Source organism: Hemitrygon akajei, chromosome 21, assembly GCF_048418815.1.
Source record: "Hemitrygon akajei chromosome 21, sHemAka1.3, whole genome shotgun sequence".
In the NCBI taxonomy this organism is placed as follows: Eukaryota; Metazoa; Chordata; class Chondrichthyes; order Myliobatiformes; family Dasyatidae; genus Hemitrygon; species Hemitrygon akajei.
The window spans coordinates 21261387-21284119 of NC_133144.1; the positions used below are offsets into that span (position 1 = coordinate 21261387).

Below are 22733 nucleotides of genomic sequence, written 5' to 3' on the forward strand. Positions count from 1 at the left end.
ATTTGTTGAAAATCTATTTAAAATTCAATCAGGTAATTAGAGGTTCCAAAATAATACTTTGATTAATGAAAACAAAATCAAACACAATATAATTCAGTAACCCTTAAAACTAGTCCCATTATTCCTCCTTCCTTGAAACTTTCATTCAGTACTTCATTGGTGTAGCTCCTTTATGGGCTATGTATTTTTATCCAGCCAGCATTGAATCATTCCATTGATAAACAGTAAATATCATGCCTCTCCACAAACAGAAATTCTGATAAGTGCAGTAACTGCAGATGTGGTTGACATGGAAACTGCCTCAAAGAATCTATGCCTTTTGCAGATTGTTAACTTGCCTCCTCAGCCAGTTGTCTTTGCACTCTTGCAATACAACTGGAGTGGTTCTCCCAGTGCCTAAAGATATATTTACAGCCTTTTAGAGAATATTGCCAAACTGCCCAAACAATGACAACTCTTCTTCTTAGCCAGTCCTGCAGTTTCAATCTTGAATTTCTTTTTCAGTTCTGAGCAGTGGAAGTTGTCTGCACAAAATCAATATAATTTGGGATAGCCATTGAGCACATGGAAGTGACAGAATAGACAGACTAGCTATCTGAGTGGTATCACAATAACCCTGGTCTCAAAGCCAGCATGGTCAAGGAATTGATTGTGGGCTGCAGAAAGGGGAAGTCGGGAGAACACATACCTGTCCTCATTTAAGGGTCTATGGTGGAAAGAGCAAGCAGCTTCAAGTCAACAACTCTGAGGACCTAGCCTGGGCTTAAAGCACTGATTCAATCACAAAGATAGCACACCAGCAGATTTACTTCATTAGGATTTTGAGGAGATTTGGTTTCTCACCAGAGACTTTTTGCAAATTTCTACAGATGTATTCTGATTTGTTTCATCACAAATTGATATGAAACCTCCAATGCACAGGATCACAAGAGGCTGCAAAGGGTTGTGGTTTCAGCTACTTCCATCACAGGAACAACTCTCCTTGAAGATGTCCTTAATGGCAAGAGTCAGTGCCTTAAATAGGCGGCATTATCATTAGTGATCCTCACCATTCGGGAAATCCCCTCTTCATGATGTCATCAGGGAGGATGACCTACATTCAACACTATAAGACCACATTTTTTCCCTCTGCCATTACACTTCTGAACAGTCCATGAACATTACCTTGTTACACTATTAATTTATTTTTGCACCTTCGAGTAAATTCCATACCCTGTACTGTACTGCTGCTTCAAAACAAATTTCACAACATATGGCAGAGATAATAAACCTGATTCTGATTCAGAGAGAATCTCCAAGTGTTTAAGCTCCTAGTAAACAAGCCTTTACTACAACAACAATGTCATTCACACTCTTGAGAATACGAGTCTATACCATTACCTCCAAATTCGGTTTTTGGTAAACAAATACCAATTCCTTCTCCAATTGTTATAATTTTTAACAAATTGGCACTGGGTGAACAAATATTTTTTGCAGAATAATAAGCTTATAATTGCTGCACAATGAATTGGTAGAGTCAAAAACAAATCACGAACTGTTTAGTAAAACAATAAACCAGATCTCCAAAATCTACATAAAGATGGAATCTAGCAGCTCCAAGGCTCAACCACCAATGTAAATGCCTTCCATCCTTTACATACTTCTTCACTAGTCCAAAATTATTTCAACCTGGGATTAAAAGAAAATAAATACTGAATGATTTGCTTCAGGATTCACTGATAGTATGATTTCAACCCATTGGACTTGAAATTCTGTTCACTTTCCAAGAAAGGGTGCAAATTAAAGTTGTAGGTTGAGAAAGATAGCCAATTAGTGAGCTTCAAACTGACTAATATCCATGGTTTGTGACAAAATGAAACCATTTCAGCTTCATGCTGACATTAAATTATGAAGTACAAGATTACTCTAGCCCAAAGGCACAAGGATCAGCAGAAATTATGTGTGAATTATTCAGTATTGAAGATTCTCCTGTGCAGCACAAAAGCCAGAAAGAGATGCACACTTACATGAATAACTTGCATCAATCTAAAATACTGTAGAAGTCTTAAGCACATATCTATAGCAAGTGTGCCTTAGCTTTTGTCATTACTGTAGTAATTACTCTATTGCACTGTACTGCTGTTGCAAATGGAAACAAATCATAACATAAGTGAGTGATGTTAAACCTGATTCAATATGGGTTTCTATCATAGACTGAGAGTGGGAAGGGGGCAGGGAGAGAGGAATCATGGTTGGGAAAAGGAGAAGGGGGAGGGAAGCACCAGAGAGACATTCTGTAATGATCAATAAACCAATTGTCTCAGGGCTGGGTGTGTCAGCTCCGCTCCACCTCCCGCCCTGGCACTCCTTCTCTGCCACTTGAACCACAACCAACCTCACGATTCCTAACATCCTTTACAACTTGTTCTCCTCTCCACCTTGATAAATACAAATGTCTTAGACACCCTAGCTATATAAGCCTAAGAATTTTGCACAGTATTGTATATTTATAGAGACATACAGCATGAAAACAACCCCTCCACCTTCAGAGTCCTTGCTGCCCATCAACTACCTATTTACATCAATTTGAAATTAATCTAATTTGTGTCCCCGCATTCTTATCCACTGCACCCCCTCCCCGATTTCCCCAATATATGTATTAGAACAGATTTATAGTGGCCAATTAACCCACCAACCCACACATATTTTTGAGAGTTACTCATATAGTGAGTAACTACTAACTATTCTATTTATTACTCTTTTATGGACAATGATCACTGCACTTTTGGGAGTTCTGCTTTTGAACTGTCTGTGTGACCTGATGGTTTTCCGTTATCATGAGGGACTCATCAAAGTGGACCCTCGGGAATGAAGATATGACCACGGGAGCCATTGCCGGAGAGGACTTTGTCTGGATTAAGGTGGCGGATCCCAGGCCCCAGGGCAAAAAAAACAAAGCAATGTTTAGCTGATTTAAGAGCTGAACCAGATTAAAGAGATCAAGCCATCAAGGCTGAAGGCGAAGGATGAACTGGTGTTCAGCTCACAACTCCGTGAGACTTTGCTCTTCTCAGCACTGAACTGACTCTGCAGCTGTGGCCTGAAACCATCAGCACTCAGCTCAGTGCTGGACTGGCTCCATGACTGTGGACTCACTTTCACAGACTGCAGTTCATGTTCTGTGTGTCATTTGTTTACTTTTTAAAAAATTATTTGCACCATTCTTTCTTTTTTTTTGCACGTTGGGTGCCTGACGGTTTTTGTTGTGTGTGTGTTTTTTAAATGGGTTCTATTATATTTCCTTGTTTTCTGGCTGCCTGCAAGACGACAAATCTCAAAGTTGTATATTATATACATAACTTGATAATAAATGTACTTTGAACCTGGGCATTCTATATGGTAGGCCAAACTGCAAATAACTCCCAAACTAGTTGTCTTAATGTTACTAGTTAAATCATTGTTTAATATTACTCAAGTGTTTAATAGAAAACCATTCCTCTTTTCTTTCAGATACATGTGGATCAATAACAGAAGTTTCAGTTTTCAAACTCTCAAACGTCAGTGACTCACTACAATCAATACAAAATGATTTCCCTAGTACCTATATCTCACATTTTAGTGAACTCTGAAGATGGCCTTTCATTTCTAAATATGTTCGATGCAAAATTCAGACCGCCTTCCACCTGAAGTAGTGCTCGAGGACAATGCCTATACCTATAAACCAAAACAATAACTAATCCCGATGCCTTAGATAGGGCACTCAAAGAAACACTAATTCATTGTGTATCCTCTTATAATAGATGCCCTCAACGTCCTCATTCTAAATACAGCTGTGTGTACAAACTTTGCAGATACAGTAAGTTTGCCCCATTAGGAGTCAAGCATATATTTTGATAGCAGAAGATGGTAGCAGTGTGGCCCAGTAATGTCTTTTCTTTGGTACAAAGAAAAACTATTTTAAACTTATTTTCTTTCACAAAAATCTCAACTTTCTTCATGTTCAGCATTAACTTATGGGCATAGAATAATCTTTAAACTTTTAGCATAGATTTTAATTTAAGTAGCAAAAGATACATAATTCATATTCATCAAAAAAAAGGAGAAAATAATTCACTATTCATTGATGGAACTGAAAGTGAACATCAATTTGGCTATAACTACATCTTTTCTCCCAACTGTGCTCATTAATTAAAACTTCAGCGTATAAAAAAGTGTACGAATAGGTCCATTGGCCCATGACATCTGTGCTGAGTATGCTGCCAAAATAAACTAATCCCATCTGCACGCACATGATCCATATCTCCCAAATCCCTGCTTATTAATGTGCCTACCTAAAAGCCTCCTGAATGCCACTAGCATATCTGCTTCCACTAACAACCCTGCTAGTGCATTCCAGGCACCTACCACTCTGTAAAAATACTTAGTCTGCACATCCCTTTACACTTTCTCTTCTTTCCTTATGCCCAACAGTATCCAACATACACAGGTCCTCATCGAGGGATCAGCAGCAGAAAGGGTGAGCAGACTCAAGTTCCTGGGTGTCAGCATCTCTGAACATCTATCCTTGACCCAACATATTGATGCAATTACAAAGATGGCATGCCAATGGGTTTATTTCATTTGGAGTTTGAGATTTGGTATGTTCCAAAGACTTTAGAAAATTACTACAAAAGGTACTGTGGAAAGGATTCTGAGTGGTTGAATCACAGCCTGATATAGAGGCTCCATTGCACAGGATAAGCCAGTTCCATCATGGGCACTAGCTCCCTAGTATCAAGAGCATCTTCATAAAGCAGAATCCATCTTTAAGGACACCCATCACACAGAGCAAGCTCTCTTCTTATTACTAGCATAACCACTTCTACCCAGCATCTTATTAGCAAATGTATAGTCTCTGGAGAACAAGACCAAGGACCTTAGAGCAAGATAATTGTCTCGAAGGGAATGAGGAATTGCTGCGTTTCCTGGAGACATGGCTTAACTCAGTCAAGCCAGATTCATGGTCAGACTCCAGGGCATTTCAATCCACTGGATGGGCTGGACTGCTGATTCAGCCCAATTTTGCCCAAGAGGGCAAAACATAATAAACTCTCTGTGGTACTTGGACCTGGAATATTTAATGATTAAGTGCTGTCTGTTCCACTTAACGAGAAAATTCTCCTCCGAAATCCTGACCACAGTTTACATACTGCCAAAGGCCAATGTTAAGCAAGCACTCGATGTACTGTGTGCTGCGATTAGCAAACAAGAACCAGCCTACCCCAATGCCTTTCAAATCATTGCTGGGAACTTCGATCAAGCTTGCTTGAAGAAATCTCTGTCCAGTTATCATCAGCATATCACCTGCAGCATCGGGGGTCACAACACACTTGAGCGCTGCTATATTACCATAAGGAATGAAGGCGGAGTGGAGTGCTGGTGGTGCTAAACGGTGACTCCTTTGCTTGCATCTGTGGAAACAGCTCTATTTTCAACTTTAATATCTTTATTTTTCCCTTTCAGGGTTCTTTTGAAGACCCTGACCTGGAGTTACATGCTGACTACGGTTCTTTGCGGGAATGGGACCTGCTCTCGGAGTTTCATAACCGGCCATTGTTGTTCAGCACACCAAAGGCTCGGCCTAAGAGACCAGCTTGAATTTGGAAGCTTAGGATTTTGGGGCTCTGGAGATGGGCGGATCAAGGGTCGCTGTCACGACAGGAGACCCGTGTGTCGTCGGGAGAGTCGGAATATCTCTGGTTGTGTGCCCAGATTTTTGGGCAGAGTGTGAAAAAAAGCAACGTAACGGACTTTTAACACTGTAAACCAGCAAGTAGTTTGTTATGTCTCCCTGTTTGCTGGGAAAACAGAGACACCTCTTTCTCCCTTATTAGGGAGAGAGAGAACCTGTGGTATATCAAATACCAGGTGAAACGCCAAGTCTTCGGGGTAACTGCAAGTCTGTGTCTTTACTGTTGCTTTGTTCACACTTGAGTGCTCTGTGGCGGGTGCCAATGCTTTTTTTTTTGCTGCTGGGGGGAGAGGGGATTGGTACTTGCTGCCACTTACACACGGGAGGGGAGAGCTGGAGGGGGGACTGTGTGGTTCTAACATTTGTCTGTCATTCATTCTTTGGGGCACTCGTCTGTTTTTGTGGATGGTTGCGAAGAAAAAGCATTTCAGGATGTATATTGTACACATTTCTCTGACATTAACTTGTACCTTTGAATCTTTGAATGCCTACCATTCCATCCCGAGACTACATTTTGCGAAACCTGATCATTGGGCTGTCCTCCTCCTCCTACCTGTGTACAGGCAGGGGCTAAAGAGCAAGTCTCCTGAGGAAAGGACAACAATGTAGTGGTCCTGGGAGGCAGAGGAAGGGCTATGGAATTGCTTCGAGATAGTGGACCAGACTGTGTTCAGGACTCAGGGAATCTGAACGAATATGTCACAGTTGTTGCAGACTTTATAAAGTTACTCCTGGATGAGTGTGCCCCCAGAAAATCATTTAGACTCTTCCCCAACAAGAAGCCTTGGATGAACCAAGAGATCCAAAAACTGCTGAGTAGCATTCAGCTCTGCCATACAAGTAAAATACAAGATATTCAAGTTCAACCTTTTGAAAGCCATCTCACATGCAAAGTGACAATTCTGGACCAAACTGGAATCATAGAAGGATGTTTGACTGCCATGACAGGGCTTGAATGCTATCACCTCCTACAAAGTAAAACCAAGCAATATACGTAACCAAATGACCTCAATGTCTTTTATGCTCTGAAGGACAAAACTTGGAGGCACCTTCACAACCTCCCACACCCTGGCAACGTTGTGATTTTATTCTCCAAGGCTGATGTGACAGCATCCTTCAGGACAGTGAACCCGGGGAAAACAGTTTGCCCAGAGGGTGTACTCGACTGAGTATTTAAGACCTGTGCCTCAATAACTATGATCCAATAGCAGTTACTCCACTGTGATGAAGAGTCTTGAGAGGTTACTGATGGATAAGGTCAACTCTGGCCGAGGAGTGACTTTGATCCACTCCAATTTGCCTACCGTCACAACAGGTCAAGGGCAGATGCCATTTCATTGGCTCTTCACTCAACCCTGGAACATCCGGACAGTGAAGATGCATACATCAGGATGCTCTTCATTGACTACTGCTCTGCGTTCAATACTATCATCTCAAAACAAATCAATAACCTCCAAGACTTAGGCCTCTCAATACCTCTTGTGCAACTGTATCCTCGATTTCCTCACTTGCAAAACCCAATCAGTTTGAACTGGCAACAACATTTTCTCCACAATCACCATCAGTACAGCTGCACCAGAAGGTTGTGTGCTTAGCCCCCTGCTCTACTCACTTTATACTTATGACTGTGAGGTTAAGCACAACTGACAAAAACACTGCCATTGGCCGAATCAAAGATAATGACGAATCAGCATATAGACGAAAGATTGGACATCTGGCTGAGTAGTGCCACAACAATAACATCTCACTCAATGTCAACAAGACTAAGGTATTGTGGCCTGGTACGGAAAGACCAATGCCCTTGAACAGAGAAGCCTACAAAAACTAATAGTGGATACAGCCCAGTCCATCACAGATAAACCCCTACCCACCAATGAGCCACAGGAAATAATGTGTTCATTCATAATAATGTCACAGGAAAGCAGCATCTACTATCTGAGCCATGCTCTCTTCTCGCTGCTGTCATCAAGTAGGTACAAAGAATACGTACACGACGCTGGAAGAACTCGGCAGGTCAGGCAGCATCCGTGAGAAAAGAGTAGCCAACGTTTCGGGCCGAGACCCTTCATCAGAATGCCCATTCTTCCAGCATCGTGTACGTATTCTTTGATCCACAGCATCTGCAGTTGTATTTTTGTGTTTTGATCAAGTAGGTACAGCAGCCTCAGGACCCACAACACCAGGTTCAGGAACAGTTACTATTCCTTAACCATCAGGCTCTTGAGCCAGAGGGGATAACTTTGCTCAACTTTACAAACCTCATTATTGAACTGTTCCCACAACCTATGGACTAACTTTCAAGGACTTTACATCTAATGTTCTGGATGTGCATTGCTTATTTATTATTATACCCATTTTCCCTTTCTTTTGTATTTGCAGTTTGTTGATTTTGCATATTGGTTGTTTGTCCACCCTGCTGCGTTTGGTTTTTCATTGTTTCCATTGTGTTTCTTGCATTTGCTGTAAATGCCCACAAGAAAATGAATCTCAGGGTTGTATATGGCGACAGATATGTATTTTCATAATAAATTTATTCTAAACTCTATACTGGCTCCTGAAGGCAGGTCATACGAACAGCAGCCCTCTGACAAGTTTACTTTTCTGCAAGTAGAAGATTAACTGACTCTGAAGAACACGCTAGCATTTTAAGATTAAAAGGCTGGAATAATTTCTACAAAAAATCCAATTCCATAGCAATGCATTTTCCCCCCACACATGTCTAGCATTCATATATGACAATATGGATTTCACTTATGGTCCAATTTTTCAGGAGTTGTTTCTGCTATAATTGCTATTTAATGCAAGTTTTACTGCTACTGCAATTTAAAATATCATTTACATTTTTGCAACACACACAAAATGCTGGTGCAACACAGCAGGCCAGGCAGCATCTATAGGAAGAAGTACAGTCGACGTTTCAGGTCGAGACCCTTCGTCAGCACTAACAGAAAAAAAGAGATAGTAAGAGATCTGAAAGTGGGAGGGAGAGGGAGAGACCCGAAATGACAGGAGAAGACAGGATGGGGAGGGATGAAGCTAAGAGCTGGGAAGTTGATTGGCAAAAGGGATACAAAGCTGGAGAAGGGGGAGTATCATAGGACGGAAGGCCTTGGAAGAAAGAAAGGGGAGGGGAGCACCAGAAGAAGATGGAGAACAGGCAAGGAGTTACTGTGAGGGGGAAAGGGTGAAAAATATAAATATAAAAAATTAGGGATGGGGTGAGAAGGGACGGAGGGGCATTAACAGAAGAAATCAATGTTCGTGCCATCAGACTGGAGGCTACCCAGACGGAATATGTGTTGTTTCTCCAATCTGAGTGTGGCTTCATCTTGACAGTAGAGGCCATGGATCGACATATCGGAATGGGAATGTGACGTGGAATTAAAATGTGTGACCACTGGGAGATCCTGCTTCCTCTGGCGGACAGAGCGTAGGTGTTCAGCGAAACGGTCTCCCAGTCTGCACCGGGTCTCACCAACATATAGAAGGCCACACCAGGATCACTGGACACAGAATATCACCCCAGCAGACTCACAGGATAAGCGCCAAGAGGGAGATTGATGGGAAGGGATGGGGGGTGTGGGACAAATGGACAAGGGAGTCGTGTAGGAAGCGATCCCTGCGGAAAGCAGAAAGTGGGGGGGGGGGGGGAATGTGCTTGGTGGTGGGATCCCATTGGGGATGGCGTAATGGAGAGTTATATGTTGGACACAGAGGCTGGTAGGTGAGGACAAGAGGAACTCTATCCCTAGTGGGGTGGCGGGAGGATGAGGTGAGAGCAGGTGTGCGTGAAATGGGAGGGATGCGTTTGAGGGCAGAGTTGATGGTGGAGGAAGGGAAGTCCCTTTCTTTAAAAAAAAAGGAAGACACCTCCTTTGTCCTGGAATGAAAAGCCTCATTCTGAGAGCAGACGCAGTGGAGATGGAGGAATTGTGAGAAGGGGATCGCATTTTTGCAAGGGACAGGGTGGGAAGAGGAATAGTCCAGGTAGCAGTGAGAGTCGGTGGGCTTATAGTAGACATCAGTAGATAAAATGTCTCCAGAGATAGAGACAGAGAGATCAAGGAAGGGGAGGGAGGTGTCAGAAATGGACCAAGTAAATTTGAGGTCAGGGTGGAAGTTGGAGGCAAAATTAATGAAGTCAACGAGCTCAGCATGCGTTCAGGAAGCAGCGCCCATGCAGTCGTCAATGTAGTGAAGGAAAAGTAGGGAACGGATACCAGTATAGGCTTGAAACATGGACTGTTCCACATAGCCAACAAAAAGGCAGGCATAGCTGGGACCCATATGGGTGCCCATGGCTACACCTTTAGTTTGAAGGAAGTGGGAGGAGCAAAAAGGAGAAATTATTAAGCGTAAGGACCAATTCCACTAGACGGAGGAGAGTGGTGGTGGAGGAGAACTGGTTAGGTCTGGAATCCAAAAAGCAACGGAGAGCTTTGAGACCTTCCTGGTGGGGTTGGAGGTATATCGGGATTGGACATCCATGGTGAAAGTAAAGACGATGGGGGCCAGGGAACTTGAAATCATTGGAAAAATCCAGAGCATGAGAATTGTCATGAACATAGGTGGGAAGGGATAAAACAGTGTCGAGGTATGCAGGAATGAGTTTGGTGGGGCAGGAACAAGCTGAAACAATGGCTCTACCTGGACAGGCAGTTTTGTGGATCTTGGGTAGGAGGTAGAAATGGGAAGTGTGGGGTGTGGGAACTATGAGGTTGGTGGCAGTGGATGGGAGATCCCCAGAGCTGATAAAGTTGGTGATGGTGTGGGAGACAATGGCCTGGTGCTCCTTTTTGTCTCACATTAATTGCTTGCTCCTTCAAAGTGAATGCTTAATTTTCCATTATTCCCTCATGTATGGGTTCACTACAATAATTTTGGAGCAAAATCTTGGGCCATGGTAGCGTGGCGATTAGCACAACACTATTACAGCTCAAGGCTGGTGTCCTCTGTAAGGAGTCTCTCTCTGTATGTCCTCCCTGTGGAATGTGTTTGTTTTCCCAGTGTGTTCCAGTTTCCTCCCACAGTCCAAAGATGTACTGGGTTAATTGGTCATTATGAATTGTTGTGTGATTGGTTTAGAGTTAAATCAGGGTTGTTAGGGATTTCTGAGTGGTGTACCTTGAATGGCTAGAAGGGCCTATTATGCCCGGTTATCTCTAAGTAAATAAAGATTTCCTTACATATGCTGAATTAAGGCTGAAGATTTCCAGCCTTGATCACTATCCAGCAATCACTAGGAAAACTGTACATCATTAAAACTCCTTCTGTTGGAAAAATCCACAAGTGAATACTTCAAACTCCTACAGGCTAAGCAAATAAATGATCGAAGTTAAATAAGGGATGTTTGTACCAGAGAGTTGAGAATTACAAAATAGGATTACAGCACAGTGACAAATGCAGAAGAAGAACTTTTTCCCCTTTTCTTCTACTAAATGTATTGATTACATGTTCTGTTAGTCCCATAGGTACCATCCTGTCCCTAACCAAAGTATTCTTTAAGCATAAGTTATAGTAATTGTTAGTAGATAATTCAACGGTAGGGCCAATAATTTTCTCATCTATGCCCATCTATGAAGCCTGGCCAATTTCCCCGACAAATGAGCAGAGACAGACCATTATTTCAGTCAATCCACAAAGATGAAACTTAGAACTTTCCTGGTCTGTTCAAATCATTTATTTACTGCATTAGCCAGTGAAGCCACTTGGGAGAGGATGGCACAGACTTCTAACAAACAAAAAATCACTTCAGAATGAATCACCACCACCTTCTAAATTGTATCTTATTTAATTATGCTAAAAATATCATACTGCTAGCCTTTCATTAAATTACTATATATATTGGTGCCATATAAATATCACATTTATGCGGTACCAAATTGCATTTCATATTCTCACACTTTTGTTACTGTGTGGATAATGCCTTTTTGGAACCACTTCTATACAACACTAAGTAAACAGTTAAAAATTAAACTTTCAACCCACAGACTTCCTGTATGCTGCTAGGAAGAAGATTTGATGTTAACTGCAAGCTTCTCACTGAATAAATGACTAACCATTTTTCTGATGTTCAGTGACTAAATCTAAAGGTATGCAACTTGTTATTGGTGTCAGCACTGCATGGTTGTAACACAAATTCAAAGTTTGGGGTTTTTGTTGATTTCCTTATAATGACAAAGCTTTAACTATGGATTTATGAGAACACAATTTTCCTGTGATCCTTGCCACAATTTCCCCTTCAATCAACAATGTCAAAACAGATTATATGATTGACTGGGAGACCGTTTCGCTGAACACCTACGCTCGGTCTGCCAGAGAAAGCAGGATCTCCCAGTGGCCACACATTTTAATTCCACGTCCCATTCCCATTCTTATATGTATATCCATGGCTTCCTCTACTGTCAAGATGAATCCACACTCAGGTTGGAGGAACAACACCTTATATACCGGCTGGGTAGCCTCCAACCTGATGGCATGAACATTGACTTCTCTAACTTCCGTTAATCCCCCTCCTCCCCTCATCCCTGTCATATTTAGTTGTTTTTTTTCTCTCTCTCTGCCCATCACCCTGCCTGTTCTCCATCTCCCTCTGGTGCTCCCCCCCCACTTTCTTTCTCCAGAGGCCTCCTGTCCCATGATCCTTTCCCTTCTCCAGCTCTGTATCACTTTCGCCAATCACCTTTCCAGCTCTTAGCTTCATCCCACCCCCTATCTTCTCCTATCATTTCGCATTTCCCCTCCCCCCACTACTTTCAAATCTCTTAGTATCTTTCCTTTCAGTTAATCCTGATGAAGGGTCTCAGCCCGAAACGTCGACAGTGCTTCTCCTTATAGATGCTGCCTGGCCTGCTGTGTTCCACCAGCATTTTGTGTGTGTTGTTTGAATTTCCAGCATTTGCAGATTTCCTCGTATATGATTGACTATTCAAATTGCTGATTACTTGCATAATAATCCTTCATAGAAAGAACCTGATCACCATCAATTACGGCCAAGAAAGTTCACCAATGCCTACACTTCCTCAGAGGCTAATGAAATCTGGCATGTCTTCGTCAACCCTTACCTATTTTATAGTTGAATGTGTAACAGCTTGGTATGGTAACTGCTCTGCATGTGATCACAAAGAACTACACAGAGGTGTGAACACAGCTCAGCACATCACAAAAAAACAGTCTTTCCTCTATGGACTCAAGTTTGCTGCCTCAGTAAAACAACCTGCATAATCAAAGACTGTTCACCCCAGTCATTCTCGCTGCTACCCTCTTCCATCAGGCAGAACTTACAAATGCCTGAAAACACACAGAAGTAGTTTCAAGGACACATTTTACTCTGCTGTTATAAGACTACTGTTCCCTAGGACAATAAGATGGACTCGACCTCACAATCTACCTTATTCTGTTTTTGTACTTTATTATTTACCTGCACTGCACTTTCCCTGCAGCTGTTACTTTATTCTGCATTGTTACTGTTCTTATTTTTCTTTATTTCAACTTTATTCGTCACATGATCAAAACATACAGCAAAATGCATCATTTGCTTCTTTCACTAGGCCATCAGATTTATTAATCTGATTGATACACATTAATCTGATTGTATATCTGACTGTACATACATGTAAATGTATACAATTACAAACAAGAGAAAACCTTCAGATACTGGAAATCAAAGCGACACACACAACATGCTGGAGGAACTCAGCAGGCCAGGCAGATCTATGGAAAAACATCGAAAGTACTTTTTTCCATCAATGCTGCCTGGCTTGCTGAGTTCCTCCAACATTTTGTGTGTGTTGCATGTATGCAGTTTTAGTGTTTGGGCAATATCCTCCCACATTTCCCCTCGTTATTGTTTCTACACTGCAATGGAGATGGAACAAAGTTTTTTGCTCCCTTGGATGCAAGAAATAAAATAAATACAAATACAAATCAAATCAGTGAGGATTGTACTGAGCATCCTGCACGTGTTGCCACAATTTCGGCACCAAAATAGCATGCCCTCAACCTACTAACCCTAAGGCTACATCCACACTAGACCGAATAAATCCGTAACCAAAGCTTTTTCTCTTTGTTTTGACCCTCCATCCACACTGAAACAGTGTTTTCCTCCCCCGAAAACAGAGCTTTTCTAAAAAGCCCTTCAGAGTGTGTAAATTTGAAAATGCTGCTTGGGCAAGAGTAGTGTGGATGGGGTAACAGCAGATTTCCAGAAACACTGTCATGACATGCCAGAACAGATGGCAGCATTTCATTGTTTTCCTGAACACAACCTAACAATTTCAGAACAGACTGCAACAAGATTGAAGCAAGTTAGAAATGTACTCACCAAATACTTTGACCCATAACTTACTGAATAAATAAGTATACTCACTTTGCCCTGTTTTCTGTCCTTGCTTGTATGAAGGTGGTTTACCTATTTACGCAAGTACTTCTCTGACAATAGATGTGTAACAGCCTACTGTAACATTGTACGGAAATACAAGATAACACTGATGCAGACATGTTTTATACATTTAACAAGGTGTTTTATTAGTGCAACAGAGTTAGTCAGTTTTTCAATGTTTGTCATCAGCCAGGTCATACTGTCCATGAACTCCCTGTCAGTTGCCTCCATACACTCCAGTATTCTTTTTTAGTTTTAAGTCCTCCTGTGTGAGAGCCAACAGCTGTCCATCGTTTGGCAATTTCGTTTTAAGTTTTTCTAGTCTGTAACTGCACAAACGCGGACTTGCACAGCGAGATTCGACACCAAACATGTTGGTTGTTTTCTGTAGATGTGTCCTGCACATGCCCAGTAGGAGGAGATTCACCCAAATACCTGTTTTAATGTGGACGGAGGTATTTCCTCTGGAGAATACCTGAGGAGGAAGGTAAAGCTGCGCAAGCGTGGGTGACGTCAGCGGCGAGCGCGGGCTTTAAAAAGCGACCCACTTTCAGGAACGGGCAGTGTCGGTGCGGGCAGCGGAGCGGGAGTAAGGAGTGCTCGTGATCGACATACGACTGGAGATCGGAGGATCAGCCGTTGTTGGTAGGCCGAGACCCTCGGACCTACCTGGAGAATACCTGAGGAGGAAGGTAAAGCTGTGCAAGCGCGGGTGACGTCAGCGGTGAGCGCGGGCTTTAAAAAGCGACCCACTTTCAGGAGCGGGCAGCGGAGTGCGCAGGAGCAGAGTGCTGGGCTTCGGCGCAAGAGGACTTCGACAAGAAGCCTGTTTTTCATTTATTCTGACTAATCTAGGATCAGGTAATGGGGGAGACAGTTAAGAGCAGTGGTGTGCTCTGTATGCAGTATGTGGGAGGTCAGGGTCAACACAGTTGTTCCTGATGACCACACCTGCAATAGGTGCATCCAGCTGTAGCTCCTATCAGACCGAGTTAGGGAATTGGAGCAGGAGCTGGATGAACTACGGATCATTCAGGAGGCAGAGGCAGAGATAGATAAGAGTTATCAGGAGGCAGTCACACCGAAAAGACAGGAGGTAGGCAAATGGGTGACAGTCAAGAGAGGCAGGGGGAGCAGACAGAGAGAGCAGAGCACCCCTGTGGCCGTTCCCATCAAAAATAAGTATACCGTTTTGGATACTGTTGGTGGGGATGACCTACCAGGAACAAGCTGCAGTGGTCCTGTCTCTGGCACTGAGGTTGGACCCTTGACTAGGAAGGGGAGGAGGGAAGAGAAGAGAGCGATATTGATAGGGGATTCTATAGTCAGGGGGGCGGACAGGAGATTTTGTGGGTAAGATCGGGAGTCTCGGATGGTATGTTGCTTCCCTGGTGCCGGGGTCCGAGACATCTCAGATCGGGTGCAGGTTATTCTCGAGAGGGAGGGCAAGAATCCAGATGTTGTGGTCCATGTAGGGACCAATGACGTGGGTAGGATGAGTGAGGGGGTCCTGTGTAGGGAGTTCAGGGAGTTAGGTGCGAAGCTGAAGAGCAGGACGTCCAGGGTTGCTACCTGTGTCACGTGCGAGTGAGGCAAGGAACAGGAGGATTATAAAGATTAATATGTGGCTGAGAGGATGGTGCAGGAGGGAGGGCTTCAGGTTTGTAGATAATTGGGCTTTGTTCCAGGGAAGGTGGGATCTGTTCCGAAGGGACGGTTTACACCTGAACTGGAGCGGTACTAACATTCTTGCAGGGAAGTTTGCTAGTGCTTCTTGGGGGGGTTTAAACTAAATTTGCAGGGGGCGGGGATCCAGAATGTGAGAGAGGATAGCGAGAGGAAGAATAAAGGACAGGTGGGGACTACACGGTTCCGGAATATTAAGTGTGTAGTAGAGGAAGGTGGGGCGGAACAAGTGATAAGGAGGACTCATGTACAGAGGGATGGTCTGACGGAACATGGAGTTAAATGTGTTGAAAGAATAAGTAAATTTAGGAAGGACAACAAAATTCTAGGGGCGTATAGCCCGATGGAAGTTCGGGGAGCTGGATTAAGCACAATAGGCAGCGATTCAAACAGAGAGAGGAGAAATGGGCTAAAAATTCTATATCTGAATGCACGAAGTGTCAGAAATAAGGCGGATGAGCTTGAAGCCCAGGTGCGAATGGGTAACTATGATGTTGTAGAGATAACGGAGACATGGCTGCAGGGAGATCAGACCTGGGAAATTAATGTTCAAGGGTATACGTGCTATCGTAGGGACAGAAATGTGGGCAGAGGGGGTGGGGTGGCCCTGTTGGTGAGGAATGAGATTCAGTCCTTTGCAAGGGGGGACATGGTCAGGAGAAGTAGAGTCTGTATGGATAGAACTGAGGAACAGTAAGGGCAAAAGGACCCAAATGGGTGTTGTCTACAGGCCACCAAACAGTAGCATGGATATTGGGAGCAAGTTGAATAGGGAGTTAACATTGGCATGTGGCAAAGGTAATATCGCAGTAGTTATGGGGGATTTCAACATGCAGGTGAACTGGGAGAATCAGGTTGGTGCTGGACCACAGGATAGGGAGTTTGTAGAGTGCCTACGGGATGCATTCTTGGAACAGCTTGTACGAGAGCCGACCAGAGACAAGACTATTCTGGATTTAGTGTTATGTAATGAACAGGATTTGATAAGCGATCTCACAGTAAAGGAGCCATTAGGAGGTAGTGATCACAATATGATAAGCTTTTATCTGCAATTTGAGAAGGATAAGGGCAGCTCGGAGGTGTCAGTGTTGCAGATGAACAGGGGAAACTATGGAGCCATGAGGGAGGAGCTGGCCAAAGTTGACTGGACGGATATCCTAGCAGAAAAGACAGTGGAACAGCAATGGCGGGTATTTTTGGGAATAATGCACAAGGTGCAAAATCAGTTCATCCCCCAGAGAAGGAAGGATTCAAAGGGGGGAAAGGGGCCACAGTGGTTGACAAAGGAAGTCAGAGATTGCATAGCATTAAAAAAAAAAGGAAATATGACAGAGCTAAGGTGAGTGGGAGGACAGATGATTGGGAAGTTTTTAAGGAACAACAGAACTTAACTAAAAAGCCAATACGGGGAGAAAAAATGAGGTATGAACGCAAGCTAGCCAGGAATATAAAGGAAGATAGCAAAAGCTTTTTTAGGTATGTGAAGAGAAAGAAGATAGTTAAGAACAATGTTGGGCCCTTGAAGAATGAATTGGGTGAAATTGTTATGGGAAACAGAGAAATGGCAGAAGAATTTAATGAGTACTTTAGATCTGTTTTCACTAAGGAAGACACAAGCAATCTCCCAGATGTATGGAAGGGCCAAGGACATAGGGTAACAGAGGAAATGAAACAGATTGACATTAGGAAGGAACGGTGATGAGAAGACTGATGGGACTGAAGGCTGACAAATCCCCAGGTCCAGGTGGTCTGCACCCTAGGGTACTAAAGGAGGTGGCCCTGGAAATTGCGGATGCTTTGGTAATCATTTTCCAATGTTCCTTAGATTCAGGATCAGTTCCTGAGGATTGGAGAATGGCTAATGTTATCCCACTTTTTAAGAAAGGAGGGAGGGAGAAAACAGAGAACTATCGACCTGTCAGCCTGACATCGGTGGTGGGAAAGATGCTAGAGTCCATTATTAAGGATGAAATAGTGGCATATCTAGATAGCAGTGATAGGATTGGGCCAAGCCAGCATGGATTTACCAAGGGTAAATCATGCTTGACTAATCTGTTGGAGTTTTTCGAGGATGTAACCAGTAAGTTAGACGGGGGAGATCCAGTGGATGTAGTGTACCTCGATTTTCAGAAGGCATTTGATAAGGTCCCACATAGGAGATTGGTGGGTAAAATCAAAGCTCAGGGCATCGGGGGTGGGGGGGGGAGGCATTGACATGGATAGAAAACTGGTTGGCAGATGGAAAGCAAAGGGTAGCGGTGAATGGGTGTTTCTCGGAATGGCAGGTCGTGACTAGTGGGGTGCCACAGGGCTCGGTATTGGGACCACAGCTGTTTACCATTTACGTTAACGATTTGGATGAAGGCATAGAAAATAACATCAGCAAATTTGCTGATGATACTAAGCTGGGTGGCAGTGTGACATCTGATGAGGATGTTAGGAGAATTCAGGGTGACTTGGATAGGCTGGGTGAGTGGGCAGATACTTGGCAGATGACGTTTAATGTGAATAAGTGTGAGGTTATCCACTTTGGGAGTAAGAACAGGAAGGCAGATTATTATCTGAACGGTGTAGAGTTGGGTAAGGGAGAAATACAAAGAGATCTCGGAGTCCTTGTTCATCAGTCACTGAAGGTGAATGAGCAAGTGCAGCAGGCAGTGAAGAAGGCTAATGGAATGTTGGCCTTTATTGCAAAGGGAATTGAGTACAAGAGCAAGGAAATCCTCTTGCATTTGTACAGAGCCCTGGTGAGACCACACCTGAAGTATTGTGTACAGTTTTGGTCTCCAGGGTTAAGGAAGGACATCCTGGCTGTAGAGGAAGTGCAGCGTAGATTCACGAGGTTAATTCCTGGGATGTCTGGACTGTCTTACACAGAGAGGTTAGAGAGACTGGGCTTGTACACGCTGGAATTAAGGAGATTGAGAGGGGATCTGATTGAAACATATAAGATTATTAAGGGATTGGACAAGATAGAGGCAGGAAATATGTTCCAGATGCTGGGAGAGTCCAGTACCAGAGGGCATGGTTTGAGAATAAGGGGTAGGTCATTTAGGACAGAGTTAAGGAAAAACTTCTTCTCCCAGAGAGTTGTGGGGGTCTGGAATGCACTGCCTCGGAAGGTAGTGGAGGCCAATTCTCTGGATGCTTTCAAGAAGGAGCTAGATAGGTATCTTATGGATAGGGGAATCAAGGGATATGGGGACAAGGCAGGAACCGGGTATGGATAGTAATTGATCAGCCATGATCTCAAAATGGCGGTGCAGGCTCGAAGGGCCGAATGGTCTACTTCTGCACCTATTGTCTATTGTCTATTTTCAAAAACGCTTGGTGTTGACGCATATCGTTTTTAAGCGAAACCAGCGTTTTCAAAATTATCCGGTCTAGTGTAGACGCAGCCTAAGTGTATGGCTTTGGAACATGGGATGAAACCAGAGAATGTGGATGAAATTCACAGTCATGGGGAGAATGTACAATCTCCTCACAGTGGCAGAAATTGAACCCTGACCTTACGGCTGGTGCTGTAACAGTGTTATGCTAACCACTTCACTACTGCACTACCATTTTCCTATCCTTTTTTAACCTCAATATGATTTGAACTGTACAAATAGTATGTAAGGCAAGCTATTCACTGTATCTTAGTACATATGACAATAATAAACCAATTCCAAAAAAGCTTCAAGCTGTATTCAAGCTTTTTCAAAACTATTAGACTGATATGAAGGGTCACTGCTGTATTCTAAGGAAATACAACAGACAATTTGTTCACAGTAGGGTTCCACAAACTGAATTGGAATAAGTCTGATTTAATGTTTAAGGGAACACCAAGAAAATACCCCTCACGTTTCTTAAATAGAACCGTGGGCTTGTTTACATTTACTTGAAAGAAGGTCTAAAAAATGCCTTTTATCACCTCACAAAATATTGCACTCTTGTCAGTACAGTACTGGAAACGCAGCTATGTTTACGTGCCTTGTATGCATAACTAATTAACTGAGGCCAAAGAAATTCAATGACTGGCATGTCTTAGCAGTTTCAAGACATGAGGTGCATATTCTTTCTTGCTGAACTGCAGAAAGAATCCTAACATCCGACCTGGATTATAGCTCTCAACCCTCTCAGTGCTGTAGTACAAACATGTGAACAATGGGGCAAACTAGTTTTTTTGGGGGAGGCGCAAAATAGTAAGAGTGTGAGGATAAAAAACTCAGACCTGATCAATAGTTCCTGAAAGTGCCAAGTGGTTATCAGTTACTAAAAAAGATTTTGTTTTACTATGACTAAATCACAGCTCAACTGTCTGGGCATGACTAATTAACACTAAAACATGGAAGCAAAAGTGAAAATTATTTTTATTGCCTGCGCTTAATCTCCTAATGTTCTTGAATTAAGTAGTCGAAAATAGAGATATAATGGGTAGATAGGACCCATTACAATTAGATAGGATTACAATTAGAACAATGCACAGCTAAAGTTGATATTTGCAAAATTGGAATCAAGTTAACCCTAGTTAATCAGCCACTAGGACAAATAGCAACTGTGATTTATTAAAAAAAACAGGCATAGGAACAAAGATTCTTGGTTAAATAAACTATACAGTTCTCAGCTCTACTATGAATCCACATTAGACATTTGAATATCAACCAAACTTTAAAGTGTTCTCAGCAAGGACTGCAAATAGACACACATTGTCAGTTCTGACCAAAAATCACTCTCTCCACAAAACCTGACAGAATTATTGAGAATTTCCGTTTTTCATTTCATTATCTGCAGCCTTTTGCTTTATAGTTCCTTAAGGTTGTTATAGCTGACGGTGGTAGTGGGGATAAGCTCCCACTACCTATTAAATGCTCCCAATGGTGTGTGTCTCAAATAGCCTCTGACAACCAACTGCAGCTCGTGTGATTTAGCTACTAAGCCCGTTGGAACCATTTCTACTGACAGGAGAAGGTACAAAGGTGGATTACTGGCTCCTTAAAATCTGTCACTTTGGGCAGTTAGGCTCATCAGCCATGGGTTGGCAGCTTTTCCAGGAGTAGAAAAACTGATTTTAAACCTCTCCTACCATGGAGCTACACCCACTCATGGGGAAGGTTTTAAGAGTAACCCTGAGGAAAAATGCAGAGCTGGAGTCCCTAATATAGTCCTACATTGAGTTCAAAGCTAACTGGCAACTCCTGTGATGCAGCTGGTGGTAAAGCGTATCAGTCTCTGCCATTCCTTTGGATTCATGAGCTGTGTGGTGAGGGGGAGTCTGCTACATGGGCAATAGCTTGTTCATCACATTAGACTGCCCTGGCTTATGTATCAACTGAGACGCAACATCTGTGATCAACCCCAACCAACAGAGGGCCTCAAGTTATATGGGTGATATGGCTTTGTATTTAACTCCCATCAGCCAATGTGTGATGATTTTCTCTCTTAATTCAAAAATGCAAATCTAACAGAACGTTAATGGTGTTCAGAGTTACCATATTTCCTTACAGAATGACATGCATGTACAAACTTTCAAGCATCCCGGGCAAAAATATTTTGCTAGTACACTGCGATGACTGTGTTTTGAAAATAGCAGTTCAAATTCCTGTCAATTACACTGTACTAATTGCATTGGCTTTTTGATAATATCTTTTTATATCCAGTGAAAAATAGATTTATTGGTGTAAACAATAGGGTAAAATAATAAAATAAACTATCAAACTCTTAAGTGAAAACCATAAGTGTAACAAATTCCATCCTTACATAGAAAAATGTGACAAATTAGAATTATTGTGTTTTACCAATACATAACCACTATATATCTCTATGCACCGTGACAGAATTAAAATTCTTCCCTCCTCTGATTAAGGCAGGCAATATGAAATATATTCTTAAAAAACTAAAGCAAATACTCTGGAAGCTTAAGAAATCAATCATGGAGTCAACAAGGTAAAGTAAAAGGCAGCCATGAAACTGACAGACAGGCACTCTCAAACTTGCTCACCACAGAAAGGTATCCCCGATCTTCCATAGAAAAACAAGATTTAAGTAAGAGGCCTATGAAGGGAGACAGACAGACTTAGACACACATACACACACATCGGGGTTGTGACCCGAGCCGAGAGCAAGGCCCATTGTTTGCCGTTGTGTAGCCGCAGCCTCATCAATCTCACTCGGGGCCTCCTAACACCACTGACACACCAACTCACACTTACTGTCTTCCTCGCCAAATCACGCACGCGACCACAAAACACACTCGTTCACAAGTTACCATTTACATCCCGTTTCCCGACCGTGGCAGCAGTGGGTCACGTGGCTCCATCCGAACCAGCATTCCAAGCTGCGTTCCAGCGCCGAACGGCCGGCCGCGCACGCACGCACACGCGCGCGTTCCGGCTCCGGTTACCCGCCTCGGGACTCAGAGACCGTGCTCGCGCGGCTGAACGGCGGTTTGACGTCAGAAGGCCGGAGTCCGCGCAAGCGCGGTGCGAAGGCGCGGGGTGAAAGGGAGAGCGCGCCTGGCGGCCCTGTGCGTGATGGTTAGCAAGGTTCTTCCGTTGGTAGAAAGAAATTTGCGGGTATATATTTATGGATCGTCTAATGAATTGCGCTTAGATATTTTTAACCGACATATATTGTACTCTGTCACTGAGCCGTGGCTGCTGGTGGTGTGAGGTGGCGGTTTTTCCCCTTCGTTAACAATGTGGTTAAAAAAAACCCAAGGCGCTTTGGGGAGTTGTTATCAGATGCAAATTTGTTATCAATCGCGCTAATGGCGGAAAGTTATACGTTGCGGGATGGTGATGGCATGGGTTGATATGGCACAGAAACAGGCCTTTCGGTCCACCATGTCTATGTTGTCACACAGTACTCTAAAAACTCAGGGCATTGAATTCAAGTAAAGCGACACCCATGTTACGGAAATTCGCTGCTATACAATTTCAGACATCCCACCCTGCAAAAACTCATTTCAGGGAGGTA

The 22733-nt window shown here is 43.1% G+C and overlaps 1 protein-coding gene across 3 annotated transcripts in view; it reads right to left on the reverse strand.

Annotated features, from left to right (window-relative positions):
• Window positions 1-22103, reverse strand: part of znf592 (zinc finger protein 592) — a 173823-nt gene extending 151720 nt beyond the window's left edge. For 2 of the 3 annotated variants that reach the window (XM_073024978.1, XM_073024976.1), the window contains exon 1: window positions 22024-22103. The gene's annotated coding sequence lies outside the window, so the exon portion shown is untranslated. The remainder of the gene's footprint in view (window positions 1-22023) is intronic. The other variant, XM_073024977.1, reaches the window with a different exon arrangement.
• Between the last annotated feature and the right edge of the window lie 630 nt (window positions 22104-22733).